Raw genomic sequence first — 15,384 nt, 5'->3', positions numbered from 1 at the left:
AGGGACTGCAGGAGAGGCTTGGAAGACCTTCCCAACTCAGCCTTCAGACAGCTCACCAGGGGTGTAAAAATAATTAAAGCTGCAGAGGGAGATGCAGATATTATTTTTAGACACACGTCCAAGGTTTGCCTCTTTTCAGCACCCCGTTCCAAACCCTCACTCACAGGCAGCGTTTTTAAATGTTAACCCTTCATGTTGTTTTTGTCCGCAACGTTTAACTTACAACTCAGAGGACTCGGAGATCTGTTGTTGTAAAAGGAGAGGTACAGGTGTGAGCTGGTGGGGTCTCACAGCTGGGCTGGAAGGATGCAGCGCTTTGATGTTTCCTCACATGTGATCTGTTTCCTGATGCTGCGTGTTGGCGAGCTGTGGGCCATCTACCTGCTTCCAGGTCCATCCAGATGCCCCCATGGATGGTTCAGTTCATTGAAATCTGTCATCGAAATGAATGGACTGATGGAAGTCTCAGCTTAAAGCTAGAAGAATAGTGGAGGTTGGTATGAAGCACACACACACACAAGCTATACAGAGCCCAGCAGAATTCTAAACTCTTGGAATCGTTGTCCACTTCCATGCTATCACCTCGCTTTGTCTGTGACAGTGAGGTTAACCCAAGTTACGCACACTCTGGGTGGTTTTCCTGGGAAGATGGATCGCCACAGATGACAGTCTGAATTTGGCCACCAGATCCACTCCCTGCATGGTTAGACTCTGTTCTCACTGACCTAAAGAATCAATCCCTGGAGAAGGAAATGGCAACCCACTCCAGTATTCTTGCCTGGAAAATCCTATGGACAGAGGAGCCTAGCAGGCTACAGTCCATGGGGCTTGAGTTGGACACGACTTAGTGCCTAAACCACCACAACCAAGGAATCTGTACCATAATTTTTAAAATACTCATTTATTCACTTGGCTGCACTGGGTCTTCGTGGCAGCGCTTGGGACCTTTTATCTTCGCTGTGTCTTTCCGGGCCCTTAGTCTGGCACATGGACTCTTAGTTGCTGCAGGTGGGATCTAGTTACCCGCCCCCACAGGGGTCAAACCTGGGCCCCCTGCATTGAGAGCTGGGAATCTTAGCCCCTGGACCACCAGGGAAGCTCCTCCCATAATGGTTTTATTTTTGCGTCCGTCAAGAAAAGTTTCAGTTGCTCAGTCATGTCCGACTCTTTGTGATCCCATGGACTGTAGCCTGCCAGGCTCCTCTGTCTATGGGATTTTCCAGGCAAGAATACTGGAGTGGGTAGTCGTCCCTTCTCCAGGGGATCTTCCCAATCCAGGGATTGAACCCAGGTCTCCTGCATTGCAGGCGGACTTTTTTTATTTTTATTTTTTATTACTGTCTGAGCCACCAGGGAGGACAGCACTGATGATCCAGGTGAAACAGGGCCCCGTGAGGCTCAGAAAACTCTCTCAGTGAGGACAAGATAAAGAAACACACCTGTGAGTGGGGATCGCAGAATTGCCATGGAGACCAGGAGGACAAGGGCGACGTTCGTGGCCCTCATGAAGCTGATGTGCTCTCTGTGCAAGGGCAGAAACTGAGCTTATTTCAACAAAGAACCAAAACTGCGGAAGTGTTCATTCCCCATTGGGTTTAACCCAAACTGGATGGTGTCTATTAGCTTGTTATTCCTCTTGGACTCGGGAGGCAAGAAAGAATCACGACTCTGGAGAAATGATGCAAGAGCAGCAAGGTGCTGTTGAGATGATGAGATGCCAGCTGAATTATAGACAGTCTGTCCAGAAAGGCAGAGAGCTGGTGCACTTGAGGATTCAGCCAAGGAGAACAGTGGAAACCAATAAATTATTTGGGCTGCTGAGAATAAAAACCTGTTTGGTGGAAAAGGCAGGGAACAGAGTGATGGGGTAGGAAGGAGAGGAGTATCAAGTTAGATCCCACTTTGGTGCCAGCACCTCTAAAGTTGTAGTAGACAGCTGGCATGGTGGCCGTGTCCGAATTCTTGTCTGCAGCTCCCCAGGGCTGCCTGATGGGATCTGGCTTTTGCCTTTACCATCTGCAGTTAGGAGAGAAAAGCTCCTTTTAAGATTTGAGCCACTTGTACATTTATCAAATCTTGGATCTTCTGGTTTGTACCCACACCAGGGATTAACAAACAACAAAATGCCATTAAAAGCTAGAGAAAAAAAATTTTTTTTGAAAACCCTCAGAAGGTTGCAGACACCTCTGCAGAGTTCTCACTCAGTCAAAGTCCACGGACTTCCAATCTTGTCGAAACCACTGCTAATTAGTACCTTCTCACTTCCCCGTGGAAAGCAAAACAATTTACAATTAAGTCAGGCAGCCTACGCATAATCACTCTAACACCTCCTATGTATGTTTTGAAATGTGCTCTCACATTTCATGATCCGTTTGTTTTACAAGATGGGTAAACGGCAGACAATTATGGTGATAATATGGCTGAGGTGTTTGGTTTTTATCTCTTCGCGGTAAATTGTGGTTGTTCAAGCCTTCACAATAATGGTTTCCATGCCTTTCCTGTTTTCTTCCTACCACTTGACAATAAATATGCATTCTTTTTTTTAAACAAAAAAGAATGTTAGTTTATTATAATCACGTCACTTATTCAAATAGCAATATAATTAAAAAATTTCTTGGTAGGCATGACTGAAATTAATTATACTAACAAATACATTCGATGGTATGTGCCTCTGAAAACAGAATATTAGGTGTGTGAAGTCTGTTGCATCTCCTTTTTCTATGCAGCAGCAGAAGGTGCTATGTGGGTAATTGGGCAGGCAATTTTGCTTTTGAAAGACGCTATCAAAGGACATGAGGATTTAATTTAAGATTTTTTTATTAGAAGGGAGTATGTCCCACATGTGATTCTAGGCACAGGATCAGGGCTGACAGGCTTCAGAGATTCACAAGCAGTTGGAATGATCATGAAAAATCAAAGCCAGGGCGATGGGGAGAGTTGGACCACGGAGAGCTTCCTAGCATCTTAGACCTGTTCCCTTTATTGCTTGTTCCCTCGAAATGTCCTTAGTCTACTTTTGCCAGAGGCATTCTCAGACTTAAGAAAAAGGAGCCAGGTAGGCTGTTTGTAGAGGTCCAAAAGGATTAAGATTTGAAGGTGAAAGCCCTGTTAGAAATACTTCCCTCAAACTCTCTAAACAGTTGACAGTAACATTCTCATACCTTTTGTCTGCTGGCTCTCTCCTGGGGGTGGTCTCAAAACGTTCTTGGAAAATAGCATTTCAAGAACACACACAGGCAATCTGTGAGTGTGATTTAGAGATTACTTTCTGAGTTGTCCCTCTGCAGAGCACATCAGAAAACTGTGGTGATGTCACCGTGAGCCTTCCTCCACTGTGACACCAGTGTCATTAATTAGGTTTCGGAAACACAGAACTAAGTTGCCATCTGGGGAGAGTAAAATGAAATACTCTTTTTTTCTTTTTCTGCCTTCTGAATTTTGAATGCATTACAGTTGGCCATAGCCAAAGCCATCCTTTAAGACCCTCTGACATTTGAAAGTAAGAAATCTGGGGTCTGACTTTATTCTAAAGCCTTTCTCCCTAGTCCACCAAGAGCACTGTGGATTTTACAAAGTGTCTTTGTACATATTAGCTCATTTGTTTGTGAACAAGATCCCTAGCACTTGGCACAAGGGTGGGTGGGTGGGAGGCGTGCTGGGCTTGATTTATTATTTTTTTCCATTGGGACAGGAATGGAGGCAAAGGGAGATGTAATCATCCTGCTTCACAGAGCTCTCTCTGCCCATCTCTCGTCCTCTCCATGGACTTCCCATCTGTATCAGGCCCCCTGGACCGTCACCACATTTTATTTGGGTGACATTCTTTAAGGCCATTGTGCTTTCCATAGCAGTTCTGGGGGCCCCCTCGGAATGCCAGGAGGTGACCCCTTCCTGTGGCTCTGGGGTCTGCCCGTTCTGAAATGTGATCTCCAGTCCTGAGCTCTGACGGGGGAGCGACTTCACGCCGCAAAGCCAGCACAGATGTTTTGTAACTCATGGGAATATCATATTTAGCATGTTTTCCCCAGTGAGATGTATTTATTTAGATGACACATAATACTGTCGAAAGCCAAGCCTGCTCCGCTCTTACACTCAGCCTTACAGAGGAGAATGGAGGAGTGGCAAAGGCAGAAGGAGCTTGTTCGGGAGAGCCAGCTGGCTGGGGAGGCCCCTCGGGCCATCCGTGCAATGAGCTCACAGTGGAGCTCTAAACAGCAGGGAAGGGACCCTGGGCACGGGGCTCCAGGGCACAGACAGAGGAAGGACTTCGTAGCCAGGCCATCCCAAGCATTTGCAGCTCACAAATACTGCCACTGGGCCTGGGAGATTGCTGATTGCCCACAAGCATTCTGGAGAGAAAAATACAGTCATCCGCCACTTGAGCTGAGAGGCTGTTTTGGAAGGTGGTAGTTGCATTATGGCTCTTTTCCACTCTGTAGGTCATCCTCTGGAAGGTAACACGGCTGTTAGCACTTGGACAAGCCAGATGGCCCACTCGACAGACAGCCGACTCCCCCCTCCTCCTTGACCCAGTCCCGCAGTTCAGCTGTTCCCAGCCTTGGCATTACTGAGCTCAGAACATCACCCAAACACAGGGCATGAGGGGGAAACACGGGGATGAATTTAATGTGTAAGTGGCAGGCGACCTTCCCATTTTGTCTTTAACCTTCCTTAGTGGTGTCTGGATCATGGGGACTTTGCCAGAGCAGGTGCTGGGGACGGTCACAGAGACCTCCCGTTTTGTGGAGCGCATCACACTGAAGTTGCTCACATTCAGTCTCACCTCCCTCCTTCCTGCTCAACTGCACAGACGCTTGAGTTCTTCCTGTTTTCTGTCATCACTTTCCAGCCCTTGTCCTTTCATCAGCTAACCCCGAGCTTTCTCTGCAGTGCACCATACCCACTGCCTCCAGCTCTTGCGAGAGAATATTAAAGAAAACTGGAGCTGGCCCTGATCCCTCAGGAGTCTTGCTCTCTACACCTCCCTGATCCCTCAGGAGTCTTGCTCTCTACACCTCCCTGTGCAGAAAGGCTCTGTCCCCTCACCACTGGCATTTGTTCCCTGGTCTGTGTCATTCACCGACTGTGTCAAGATAGTCCCCACCTCAACTGGTCAGCAGCTCAATTATTTCAAAGTGGATAAGATTCCTCTTGAAGTCTTGAAAGTGTAAGGAGGTATCTTTTGAAACTTGGTAGTAGTAAAATCCTTCAGAGAAGGCAATGGCACCCCACTCCAGTACTCTTGCCTGGAAAATCCCATGGATGGAGGAGCCTGGTAGGCTGCAGTCCATGGGGTCGCTAAAAGTCTGACACGACTGAGCGACTTCCCTTTCACTTTTCACTTTCCTGCATTGGAGAAGGAAATGGCAACCCACTCCAGTGTTCTTGCCTGGAGAATCCCAGGGACGGGGAGCCTGGTGAGCTGCCGTCTGTAGGGTCACGCAGAGTCAGACATGACTGAAGTGACTTAGCAGCAGCAGCAGCAGCAGTAGTAAAATCCTTAGTTACCCCACTGTTGTGCCACCACTGGGCATCTAGAAGGGTGTGAGTATATCAACCAAGACTGGAAGAGGCACTCAATCAATGGGTAGCTGATCATGAATAGTAACAAGGAGCCCAGGGAACAGTGCAACACAGGAAACAAGCCTTTCCTGCCTGGGTCACCTTTAGGCTGTTGCAGAATTGGCCTCAGATATAGGCTGCAGGGCTTCCCTGGTGGCTCAGATGGTAAAGGATCTGCCTGCAGTGCATAGACCCAGGTTCAATCCCTGGGTCAGGAAGATCCCCTGGAGAAGGTAATGGCATCCCACTCCAGTATTCTTGCCTGGGGAACTCCATGGACAGAGGAGCCTGGTGGCTACACTCCATGGGATCACAGAGTTGGACACGACGGACTAACACACACATCAGTTATAAACGAGCCTATCTTTCAAGAGTCACCCTCCAGCTTCCCTTTTCAATCCACTTTCCCATCCAGAGTCCTAGTCTTCAGCTTCTGGTTCCCTGCACAAAGTCAGGGAACAATCGCTCTCTTTGTTCTATCCTGTAGGGCAAAAAGAAATCACAGTTTTCTGTGGGTGTAGTGAGGTTGGTGGTGATAATGAAGATGATGATAATGAAGATCGAGTTGAAGATGGTAGTGGTGATGATGCTTCTGGTGATGAAGATAATAATGATGGAGGTGGTGCTGGTGATAATGATGATGATGATATGGTAATGGCATCAGTAACTAAAGAGTGCAAGACGCCAGTCTTAGCAGTTTGTATTTATTAACTCGTTCAATCCTCAGAACACCCTTATGAGCCAAGTATTTTTTTATGATCAATCCCATTTTACAGGTGAGGTAATCAAGGCATAGAGTTGTTAAGTAACTTGCTTAAGGTGACAATAGCCAGTAGAAGCAGAGCCAGGATTTAGACCTAGACAGTCTGCTCCAGAGCTCACACTTTTGGCCACTGCACTAAAGGTATAGATGCTCAGAGTCTTTGAGGTGGTAAATCTGGAAACCAATGAACTCGTATTACTATTATGTAGAACTATCATTCGGAGAAGGAAATGGCAACCCACTCCAGTATTCTTGCTTGGAGAATCCCAGGGATGGGGGAGCCTGGTGGGCTGCCGTCTATGGGGTCCCACAGAGTCGGACATGACTGAAGCGACTTAGCAGCAGCAGCAGCAGAACTATCATTAATTAGGTTAAATAACCCCACAGTGAGGATGGGATGGGAGGTGAGGGGACAGAGAATCCTACTCTGTCACACCTTTTCTCAAAAATAATCTCATGTTGAAAATGAAGGCAAGCAGAGCTGTTTGGGAAAAGCAGGTAAGGAGGCCTGGATCCTTGTTCAATGACCTTCCTGAAGGCCCTCCAAAGTGGCTCTGAAGGCTCCGCCCCTCAGCGATCTGAGGGACTGCAGAACTTGGATGGGAAATCTTTGGGTTGCAAGTGTAGTCAAGAATACTGGCCAGTGCTTATAACATACCTGCTACCTGCCAGGTTCAGTTCAGCTGCTCAGTCGTGTCTGACTCTTTGCAACCCCATGGACCACAACATGCCAGGCTTCCCTGCCCATCACCAACTACCGAAGCTCATTCAAACTCATGTCCATCGAGTCAGTCATGTCATCCAACCATCTCATCCTCTGTCATCCCCTTCTCCTCCTGCCTTCAATCTTTCCCAGCATCAGGGTCTTTTCCAGTGAGTCAGTTGTTCGCATCAGGTGGCCAAAGTATTGGAGTCTCAGCTTCAGCATCAGTCCTTCCAATGAATATTCAGGACTGATTTCCTTTAGGATGGACTGGTTGGGTCTTCTTGCAGTCCAAGGGACTCTCAAGAGTCTTCTCCAACACCACAGTTCAAAAGCATCGATTCTTGGGTGCTCAGTTTTCTTTGTAGTCCAACTCTCACATCCATACATGACCACTGGAAAAACCATAGCCTTGACTAGACAGACTTTTGTCAGCAATGTAATGTCTCTACTTTTTAATATGCTGTCTAGGTTCGTCATAACTTTTCTTCCAAGGAGCAAGTGTCTTTTAATTTCATGGCTGCAGTCACCATCTACAGTGATTTTGGAGCCCCCAAAATAAAATCTCTCACTGTTTCCATTGTTTCCCCATCTCTTTGCCATGAAGTACCTGCCAGGTACTTTTTTAAAAAATGCAATGTGTCTTATAGCACAAATTCTGTTTTATGAAAGTTGGGGTAACTTTTCTTTGGATATTAAAAAAAATCAGTTTAAATTCTCAACACTGCTTTTAGAGTGAGGTATGACTATCCTCAGGATATAGGAGAGGTAACGGAGGCTCTGTGCAACCAGCCTAAGTTGACCTCATCTAAACTGGTGGCAGAGCTGGGGTTGGAGCCAGGATGGAGCGACTTCAAAAACCTGCTCTTTCCTGGGCTCATCACCCCGTGGAAACTAGAGCCTCAGCTCCCCTCTGTGCACAGCTGACTCGCCCCCTCGACCTCTGAGGACTCCAGGAGACCCTCAGGTGTGAGTCCTCTGGGCAGCACGTGGGCGGCCGCTCTTGCTCCCACACCCCATTCATTCCTTCCCCTGTAGGTTATTTCTGAGCCCATGGCCTTCTGTTCTTTATTCCAGTCACCATCAGCTTGGTCTGGATGGAGGCTGAGCTGAATCATCTGTGCTGGGATTCCCTTGGCCCTGCCGCGGTGCTCTGAAGGTGGAGGTCACATCTGTGAGCCAACGTCCTCTAGCTCGGCGGCCACTTGCAACGACAGGTCCCCCACTCCTGCCAACCGACGTTCCCAATTTCATCCATGATCTCCTGCAGCTGTCTCAGGTGGACGCCATCTGCTTGCAATGATTCATCTGTGCGTACTTCTTTCAGTCTGGCTTGGGACATCCTCGTATTGACCATGGTTTGATCTAGTACCTGTCTGCTATAGAAGCCATTCGAATAGCCTCTGTAGACCAAGGTTGGAAGTCCGTTCAATCCGTTAGCTGTTTTCTTTTCATCCTCTCCCCCATAGACAGCGTCTATCCATTAGTCGTTTCATCCTTTTAAAAAACAAAGTGGGCAACTGGATTGGTGGTTTTTCCTTCTCCTAGCAGGATATTGACCTTGACTTTGATCAGGAAGTTGTGTTGCTTAGTGACTGAGGGTATTGATTCTAGTCAGACTGACCTGGGCAGAAGCCCTGGTTCCATCACTTCCCATCTTGGGGAGCCTGCCTGATAAGTACCACTTTCTCTCCCTTTAGGGAACTGCTCCTCCCACACTCCATCACAGGGGTTGTGCTGTGTTGCCAATCACAGCACACCATCTCCTTGGCTACAGTGATTGGTCCAGGGATGGGTCAACCAGAATCCTTCCCCAAATCTTTCTAAATAGATCCTGATGGGGTAGCCATTTCTAGCATACAATCCAGACCTGCTAAGGTCCTTGTTTCACTTCTCCGGTGAGGGTCTGTTTGAGATAGGTAAAACAAGCTCAGAGAATGAGAATCAAGAGATGGGAGGACCTTGGAGAGGAGGAGAGTTGCCCACCCCCAGAGCTCAATTTCTGAGGTCTCCAGAGCCAGCAGCATCACCTGCCTTACAGTTATATGAATCAATGGATCCTCCTTTTCCCCTTGAGCTGGTTCATGTGGGCTCCTGCTGATTATAACCAATGTGTCCAGATGAATCCAGCACTCAACTGAGTTTCCTACTGAATCTCTAGAAGTCTTTCCTCTTTAACATCATTCAAAGACTTCTTTTCTTGTGACCGGTGTGAGAATCTATTGCAAACTACACAACGAAATCCTGGAGGCCCAACTGTCTGTCTATGCCTCCATGGATTCTCCACTTCCACCTGGACAAGCTTTTCTTTTTCTTTCTTCTTTTTCTTTCAGTGACCTAAACTGCTTATAAAGCACTTTTGTAAGTCGTGCTTTGGTTTAGTCACTAAGTCGTGTTTGACTCTTGTGACCCCATGGACGGTAGCCCACCAGGCTCCTCTGTCCATGGGATTTCCCAGGCAAGAATACTGGAGTGGGTTGCCATTTCCTTCTTCAGAGGACCTTTCCAACCCAGGGATTGAACCCAAGTCTCCTGCATTGCAGGCAGATTATTTACCTACTGAGCCACCAGGGAAGTCCATATGCCTCCTTAAATGCTGTCAGCCACCTTTCAAGATAGGAATCTACTCATTAGGTTAACAAACCTACTCTGTCGAGTCACTGTTTTTGGCACTGGTGATAAACAGATGAGCATGACAAAGCTCTTAACCTTCATGAGGTTCCATTCCAGAGGGAGAGACAAATGAGTGAGTGAATAAATACATACTATGATTTCAGGTTATAGTAAGTCTGGCAAAGACAAAATAGATCAAGTTAGAGAGTGACTAGGGGCATGGATGCCATTTTAGACAGATGATAGTAGAAAGCCTTTCTGAAGAGTTGACGTTAAACCAGAGACCCAAGTGAACTCAGCGAGTAAGCAAATGGGAAACGGAGTCCAGGTCTATGTACAGCAAGTCTAATGATCCTAGGGCAGGAATGAGATTCCTAATAACCTGCGAAAGTGAGGCCAATGCTGTGAAAGTGAGGGGCAAGTCTGGGCATCTATTTAGCCTGTACTGTACCTACTAGTCAATCTAATCACACTAGGACCACAGCCTTGTCTAACGCAATGAAACTAAGCCATGCCTGTGGGGCCACCCAAGACAGGTGGGTCATGGTGGAGAGGTCTGACAGAATGTGGTCCACTGGAGACGGGAATGGCAAACCACTTCAGTATTCTTGCCTTGAGAACCCCATGAACAGTATGAAAAGGCAAAATGATAGGATACTGAAAGAGAAACTCCCCAGGTCAGTAGGTATCCAATATGCTACTGGAGATCAGTGGAGAAATAACTCCAGAAAGAATGAAAGGATGGAGCCAAAGCAAACACAATACCCAGCTGTGGATGTGACTGGTGATAGAAGCAAGGTCCGATGCTGTAAAGAGCAATATTGCATAGGAGCTTGGAATGTCAGGTCCATGAACCAAGCCAGATTGGAAGTGGTCAAACAGGAGATGGCAAGAGTGAACGTCGACATTCTAGGAATCAGCAAACTAAAATGGACTGGAATGGGTGAATTTAACTCAGATGACCATTATATTTACTACTGCGGGCAGGTATCCCTGAGAAGAAATGGAATAGCCATCATGGTCAACAAAAGAGTCCAAAATGCAGTACTTGGATGCAATCTCAAAAACGACAGAATGATCTCTGTTCGTTTCCAAGGCAAACCATTCAATATCACAGTAATCCAAGTCTATGCCCTAACCAGTAATGCTGAAGAAGCTGAAGTTGAACGGTTCTATGAAGACCTACAAGAACTTTTAGAACTAATACCCCAAAAAGATGTCCTTTTCATTATAGGTGACTGGAATGCAAAAGTAGGAAGTCAAGAAACACCTGGAGTAACAAGGAAATTTGACCTTGCAATATGGAATGAAGCAGGGCAAAGGCTAATAGAGTTTTGCCAAGAGAACTCACTGGTCATAGCAAACACCCTCTTCCAACAACACAAGAGAACACTCTACACATGGACATCACCAGATGGTCAACACCAAAATCAGATTGATTATATTCTTTGCAGCCAAAGATGGAGAAGCTCTATACAGTCAGCAAAAACAAGACTGGGAGCTGACTATGGCTCAGATCATGAGCTCCTTATTGCCAAATTCAGACTGAAATTGAAGAAAGTGGGGAAAACCACTGGACCATTCAGGTATGACCTAAATCAAATCCCTTATGATTATACAGTGGAAGTAAGAAATAGATTTAAGGGACTAGATCTGATAGAGTGCCTGATGAACTATGGACTGAGGTTCGTGACATTGTACAGGAGACAAGGATCAAGACCATCCCCATGGAAAAGAAATGCAAAAAGGCAAAATGACTGTCTGGGGAGGCCTTAGAAATAGCTGTGAAATGAAGGGAAGTGAAAAGCAAAGGAGAAAAGGAAAGATATAAACATCTGAATGCAGAGTTCTAAAGAATAGCAAGAAGAGATAAGAAAGCCTTCTTCAGCAATCAATGCAAAGAAATAAGAGGAAAACAACAGAATGGGAAAGACTAGAGATCTCTTCAAGAAAATTAGAGATACCAAGGGAACATTTCATGCAAAGATGGGCTCAATAAAGGACAGAAATGGTATGGACCTAACAGAAGCAGAAGATATTAAGAAGAGGTGGCAAGAATACACAGAAGAACTGTACAAAAAAGAACTTCATGACCAAGATAATCACGATGGTGTGATCACTCACCTAGAGCCAGACATCCTGGGAGGTGAAGTCAAGTGGGTCTTAGAAAGCATCACTATGAACAAAGCTAGTGGAGGTGATGGAATTCCAGTTGAGCTATTTCAAATCCTGAAAGATGATGCTGTGAAAGTGCTACACTCAATATGCCAGCAAATTTCGAAAACTCAGCCTGGCCACAGGACTGGAAAAGGTCAGTTTCATTCCAATCCCAAAGAAAGGCAATGCCAAAGAATGCTCAAACTACTGCACAATTGCACTCATCTCACACGCTAGTAAAGTAATGCTCAAAATTCTTCAAACCAGGCTTCAGCAATACGTGAACCGTGAACTTCCAGATATTCAAGCTGGTTTTCCAAAAGGCAGAGGAACCAGAGATCAAATTGCCAACATTTGCTAGATCATGGAAAAAGCAAGAGAGTTCCAGAAAAACATCTATTTCTGCTTTATTGACTATGCCAAAGCCTTTGACTGTGTGGATCACAATCAACTGTGGAAAATTCTGAAAGAGATGGGAATACCAGACCACCTGACCTGCCTCTTGAGAAACCTATATGCAGGTCAGGAAGCAACAGTTAGAACTGGACATGGAACAACAGACTGGTTCCAAATAGGAAAAGGAGTATGTCAAGGCTATATATTGTCACCCTGCTTATTGAACTTCTATGCAGAGTCCATCATGAGAAACACTAGGCTGGAAGAAGCACAAGCTGGAATCAAGATTGCCGGGAGAAATATCAATAACCTCAGATATGCAGATGACACCACCCTTATGGCAGAAAGTGAAGAGGAACTAAAAAGCTTCTTGATGAAAGTGAAAGAGGAGAGTGAAAAAGTTGGCTTAAAGCTCAACATTCAGAAAATGAAGATCATGGCATCTGGTCCCATCATTTCATGGGAAATAGTTGGGGAAATAGTGGAAACAGTGTCAGACTTTATGTTTGGGGGCTCCAAAATCACTGCAGATGGTGATTGCAGCCATGAAATTAAAAGATACTTACTCCTTGGAAGAAAAGTTATGACCAACCTAGATAGCATATTCAAAAGCAGAGACATTTCTTTGCCAACAAAGGTCCGTCTAGTCAAGGCTATGGTTTTTCCAGTGGTCATGTATGGATGTGAGAGTTGGACTGTGAAGAAAGCTGAGCACCAAAAAATTGATGCTTTTGAACTGTGGTGTTGGAGAAGACTCTTGAGAGTCCCTTGGACTGCAAGGAGATCTAACCAGTCCATTCTAAAGGAGATCAGTCCTGGGTGTTCTTTGGAAGGAATGATGCTAAAGCTGAAACTCCAGTACTTTGGCCACCTCATGTGAAGAGTTGACTCATTGGAAAAGATTCTGATGCTGGGAGGGATTGGGGGCAGGAGGAGAAGGGGAAGAGAGAGGATGAGATGGCTGGATGGCATCACCGACTTGATGGACATGAGTTTGAGTGAACTCCAGGAGATGGTGATGGACAGGGATGCCTGATGTGCTGCCATTCATGGGGTCGCAAAGAGTCGGACACGACTGAGTGACTGAACTGAAGTGAACTGTACCTTCAGGTTAATTAGAAAAAGGCACCTGCTCTGGGTAGACTAACACCAGGCGTCATTGTGTAGGACACGACCTGGACAACTGTACCTGGCAGTCATGAAGATAGTCTTAGGGGATAAGGTCAGAGAGAGACTGGAGCCAGTTCATTTAGGACAAATGCTGAATTTTACTCCAGAACCACACAAAGAAATAAAACAGGAGCCACAACTGTAATCCAAAACTTTCCCATAACCACATTTTAAAAAAAAAAAGGTGAAATCACTTTAATCATATTTTTTTAAACACTTACACAGAACATTAACATTTCAACATGCAATAAATACAAAAAATTAATGAGATATTTGGCATTCTTTTTTCATAGTGTTTTTTAAAATCTGCTATATATTTTGCACTTATATTGGGTTGGCCAAAAATTTCATTTGGAATTTTCCATACCATCTTATAGAAAAATCCCAATGAACGTTTTGGGCAACCCAATACATAACACATCTTGACCAAGTGTTGAATTTTTATCAGAAATACTTGATCAGTATTTAGAGTCCATATGTTTATAGTGAGAAAGTAGATGCATATATTTAGTGTGTTTAAAACATGCTGAAAAGTTTTCCTAATAACTGAGCTGGCCATCAGTTCTGAAATTAATTCAGTTCAGTTGCTCAGTCATGTCCAACTCTTTGCAACCCCATGGACTGCAGCATGCCAGGCCTCCCTGTCCATCACCAGCTCCTGGAGTTCACCCAAACCCATGTCCATTGAGTCGGTGATGCCATCCAACCATTTCATCCTTTGTCATCCCCTTCTCCTCCCACCTTGAATCTTTCCCAGCATCAGGGTCTTTTCCAGTGAGTCAGTTCTTTGCATCAGGTGGCCAAAGGATTGGAGTTTCAGCTTCAGCATCAGTCCTTCCAATGAACACCCAGGACTGATCTCCTTTAGGATGGACTGGTTGGATCTCCTTGCAGTCCAAGGGACTCTCAAGAGTCTTCTCCAACACCACAGTTCAAAAGCATCAATTTTTTGCTGCTCAGCTTTCTTTATAGTCCAACTCTCACCTCCATACATGACTACTGGAAAAACTGTAGGCTTGATTAGACAGACGGACCTTTGCTGGTAAAGTAATGTCTCTGCTTTTCAATATGCCGTCTAGATTAGTCATAACTTACCTTCCAAGGAGTAAGTGTCTTTTAATTTCATAGTTGCAGTCACCATCTGCAGTGATTTTGGAGCTCAAAGAAATAGTCAGCCACTGTTTCTACTGTTTCCCCGTCTATTTGCCATGAAGTGATGGGACCAGATGCCATGATCTTCATTTTCTGAATGTTGAGCTTTAAGCCAACTTTTTCACTCTCTTTCACTTTCATCAAGAAGCTCTTTAGTTCTTCAATTTCTGCCATAAGGGTGGTGTCATCTGCGTATCTGAGGTTATTGATATTTCTCCTGGCAATCTTGATTCCAGCTTGTGCTTCTTCCAGCTCAGTGTTTCTTATGGTGTTCTCTGCATATAAATTAAATAAGCAGGGTGACAATATACAGCCTTGACGTACTCCTTTGCCAATTTGGAACCAGTCTGTTGTTCCATGTCCAGTTCTAACTTCTGCTTCCTGACCTGCATACGGATTTCTCAAGAAGAGGTGGCAAGAATACACAGTAGAATTTTACAAAAAAAGATCTTCACAACCCAGAGAACCACGATGGTGTGATCACTCACCTAGAGCCAGACATTCTAAAATGTGAGGTCAAGTGGGCCTTAGGAAGCATCACTATGAACAAAGCTAGTGGAGGTGACGGAATTCCAGTTGAGCTATTTCAAATCCTGAAAGATGATGCTGTGAAAGTGCTGCACTCAATATGCCAGCAAATTTGGAAAACTCAGCAGTGGCCACAGGACTGGAAAAGGTCCGTTTTCATTCCAATCCCAAAGAAAGGCAGTACCAAAGAATGCTCAAACTACTGCACAATTGCACTCATCTCACACGCTAGTAAAGTAATGCTCAAAATTCTCCAAGCCAGGCTTCAACAATATATGAACTGTGAACTTCCAGATGTTCAAGCGGGTTTTAGAAAAGGCAGAGGAACAAGAGATCAAAT

Source organism: Bos mutus, chromosome 25 (genome assembly GCF_027580195.1).
Source record: "Bos mutus isolate GX-2022 chromosome 25, NWIPB_WYAK_1.1, whole genome shotgun sequence".
In the NCBI taxonomy this organism is placed as follows: domain Eukaryota; kingdom Metazoa; phylum Chordata; class Mammalia; order Artiodactyla; family Bovidae; genus Bos; species Bos mutus.
Note: the sequence above shows the minus strand (reverse complement) of the source record.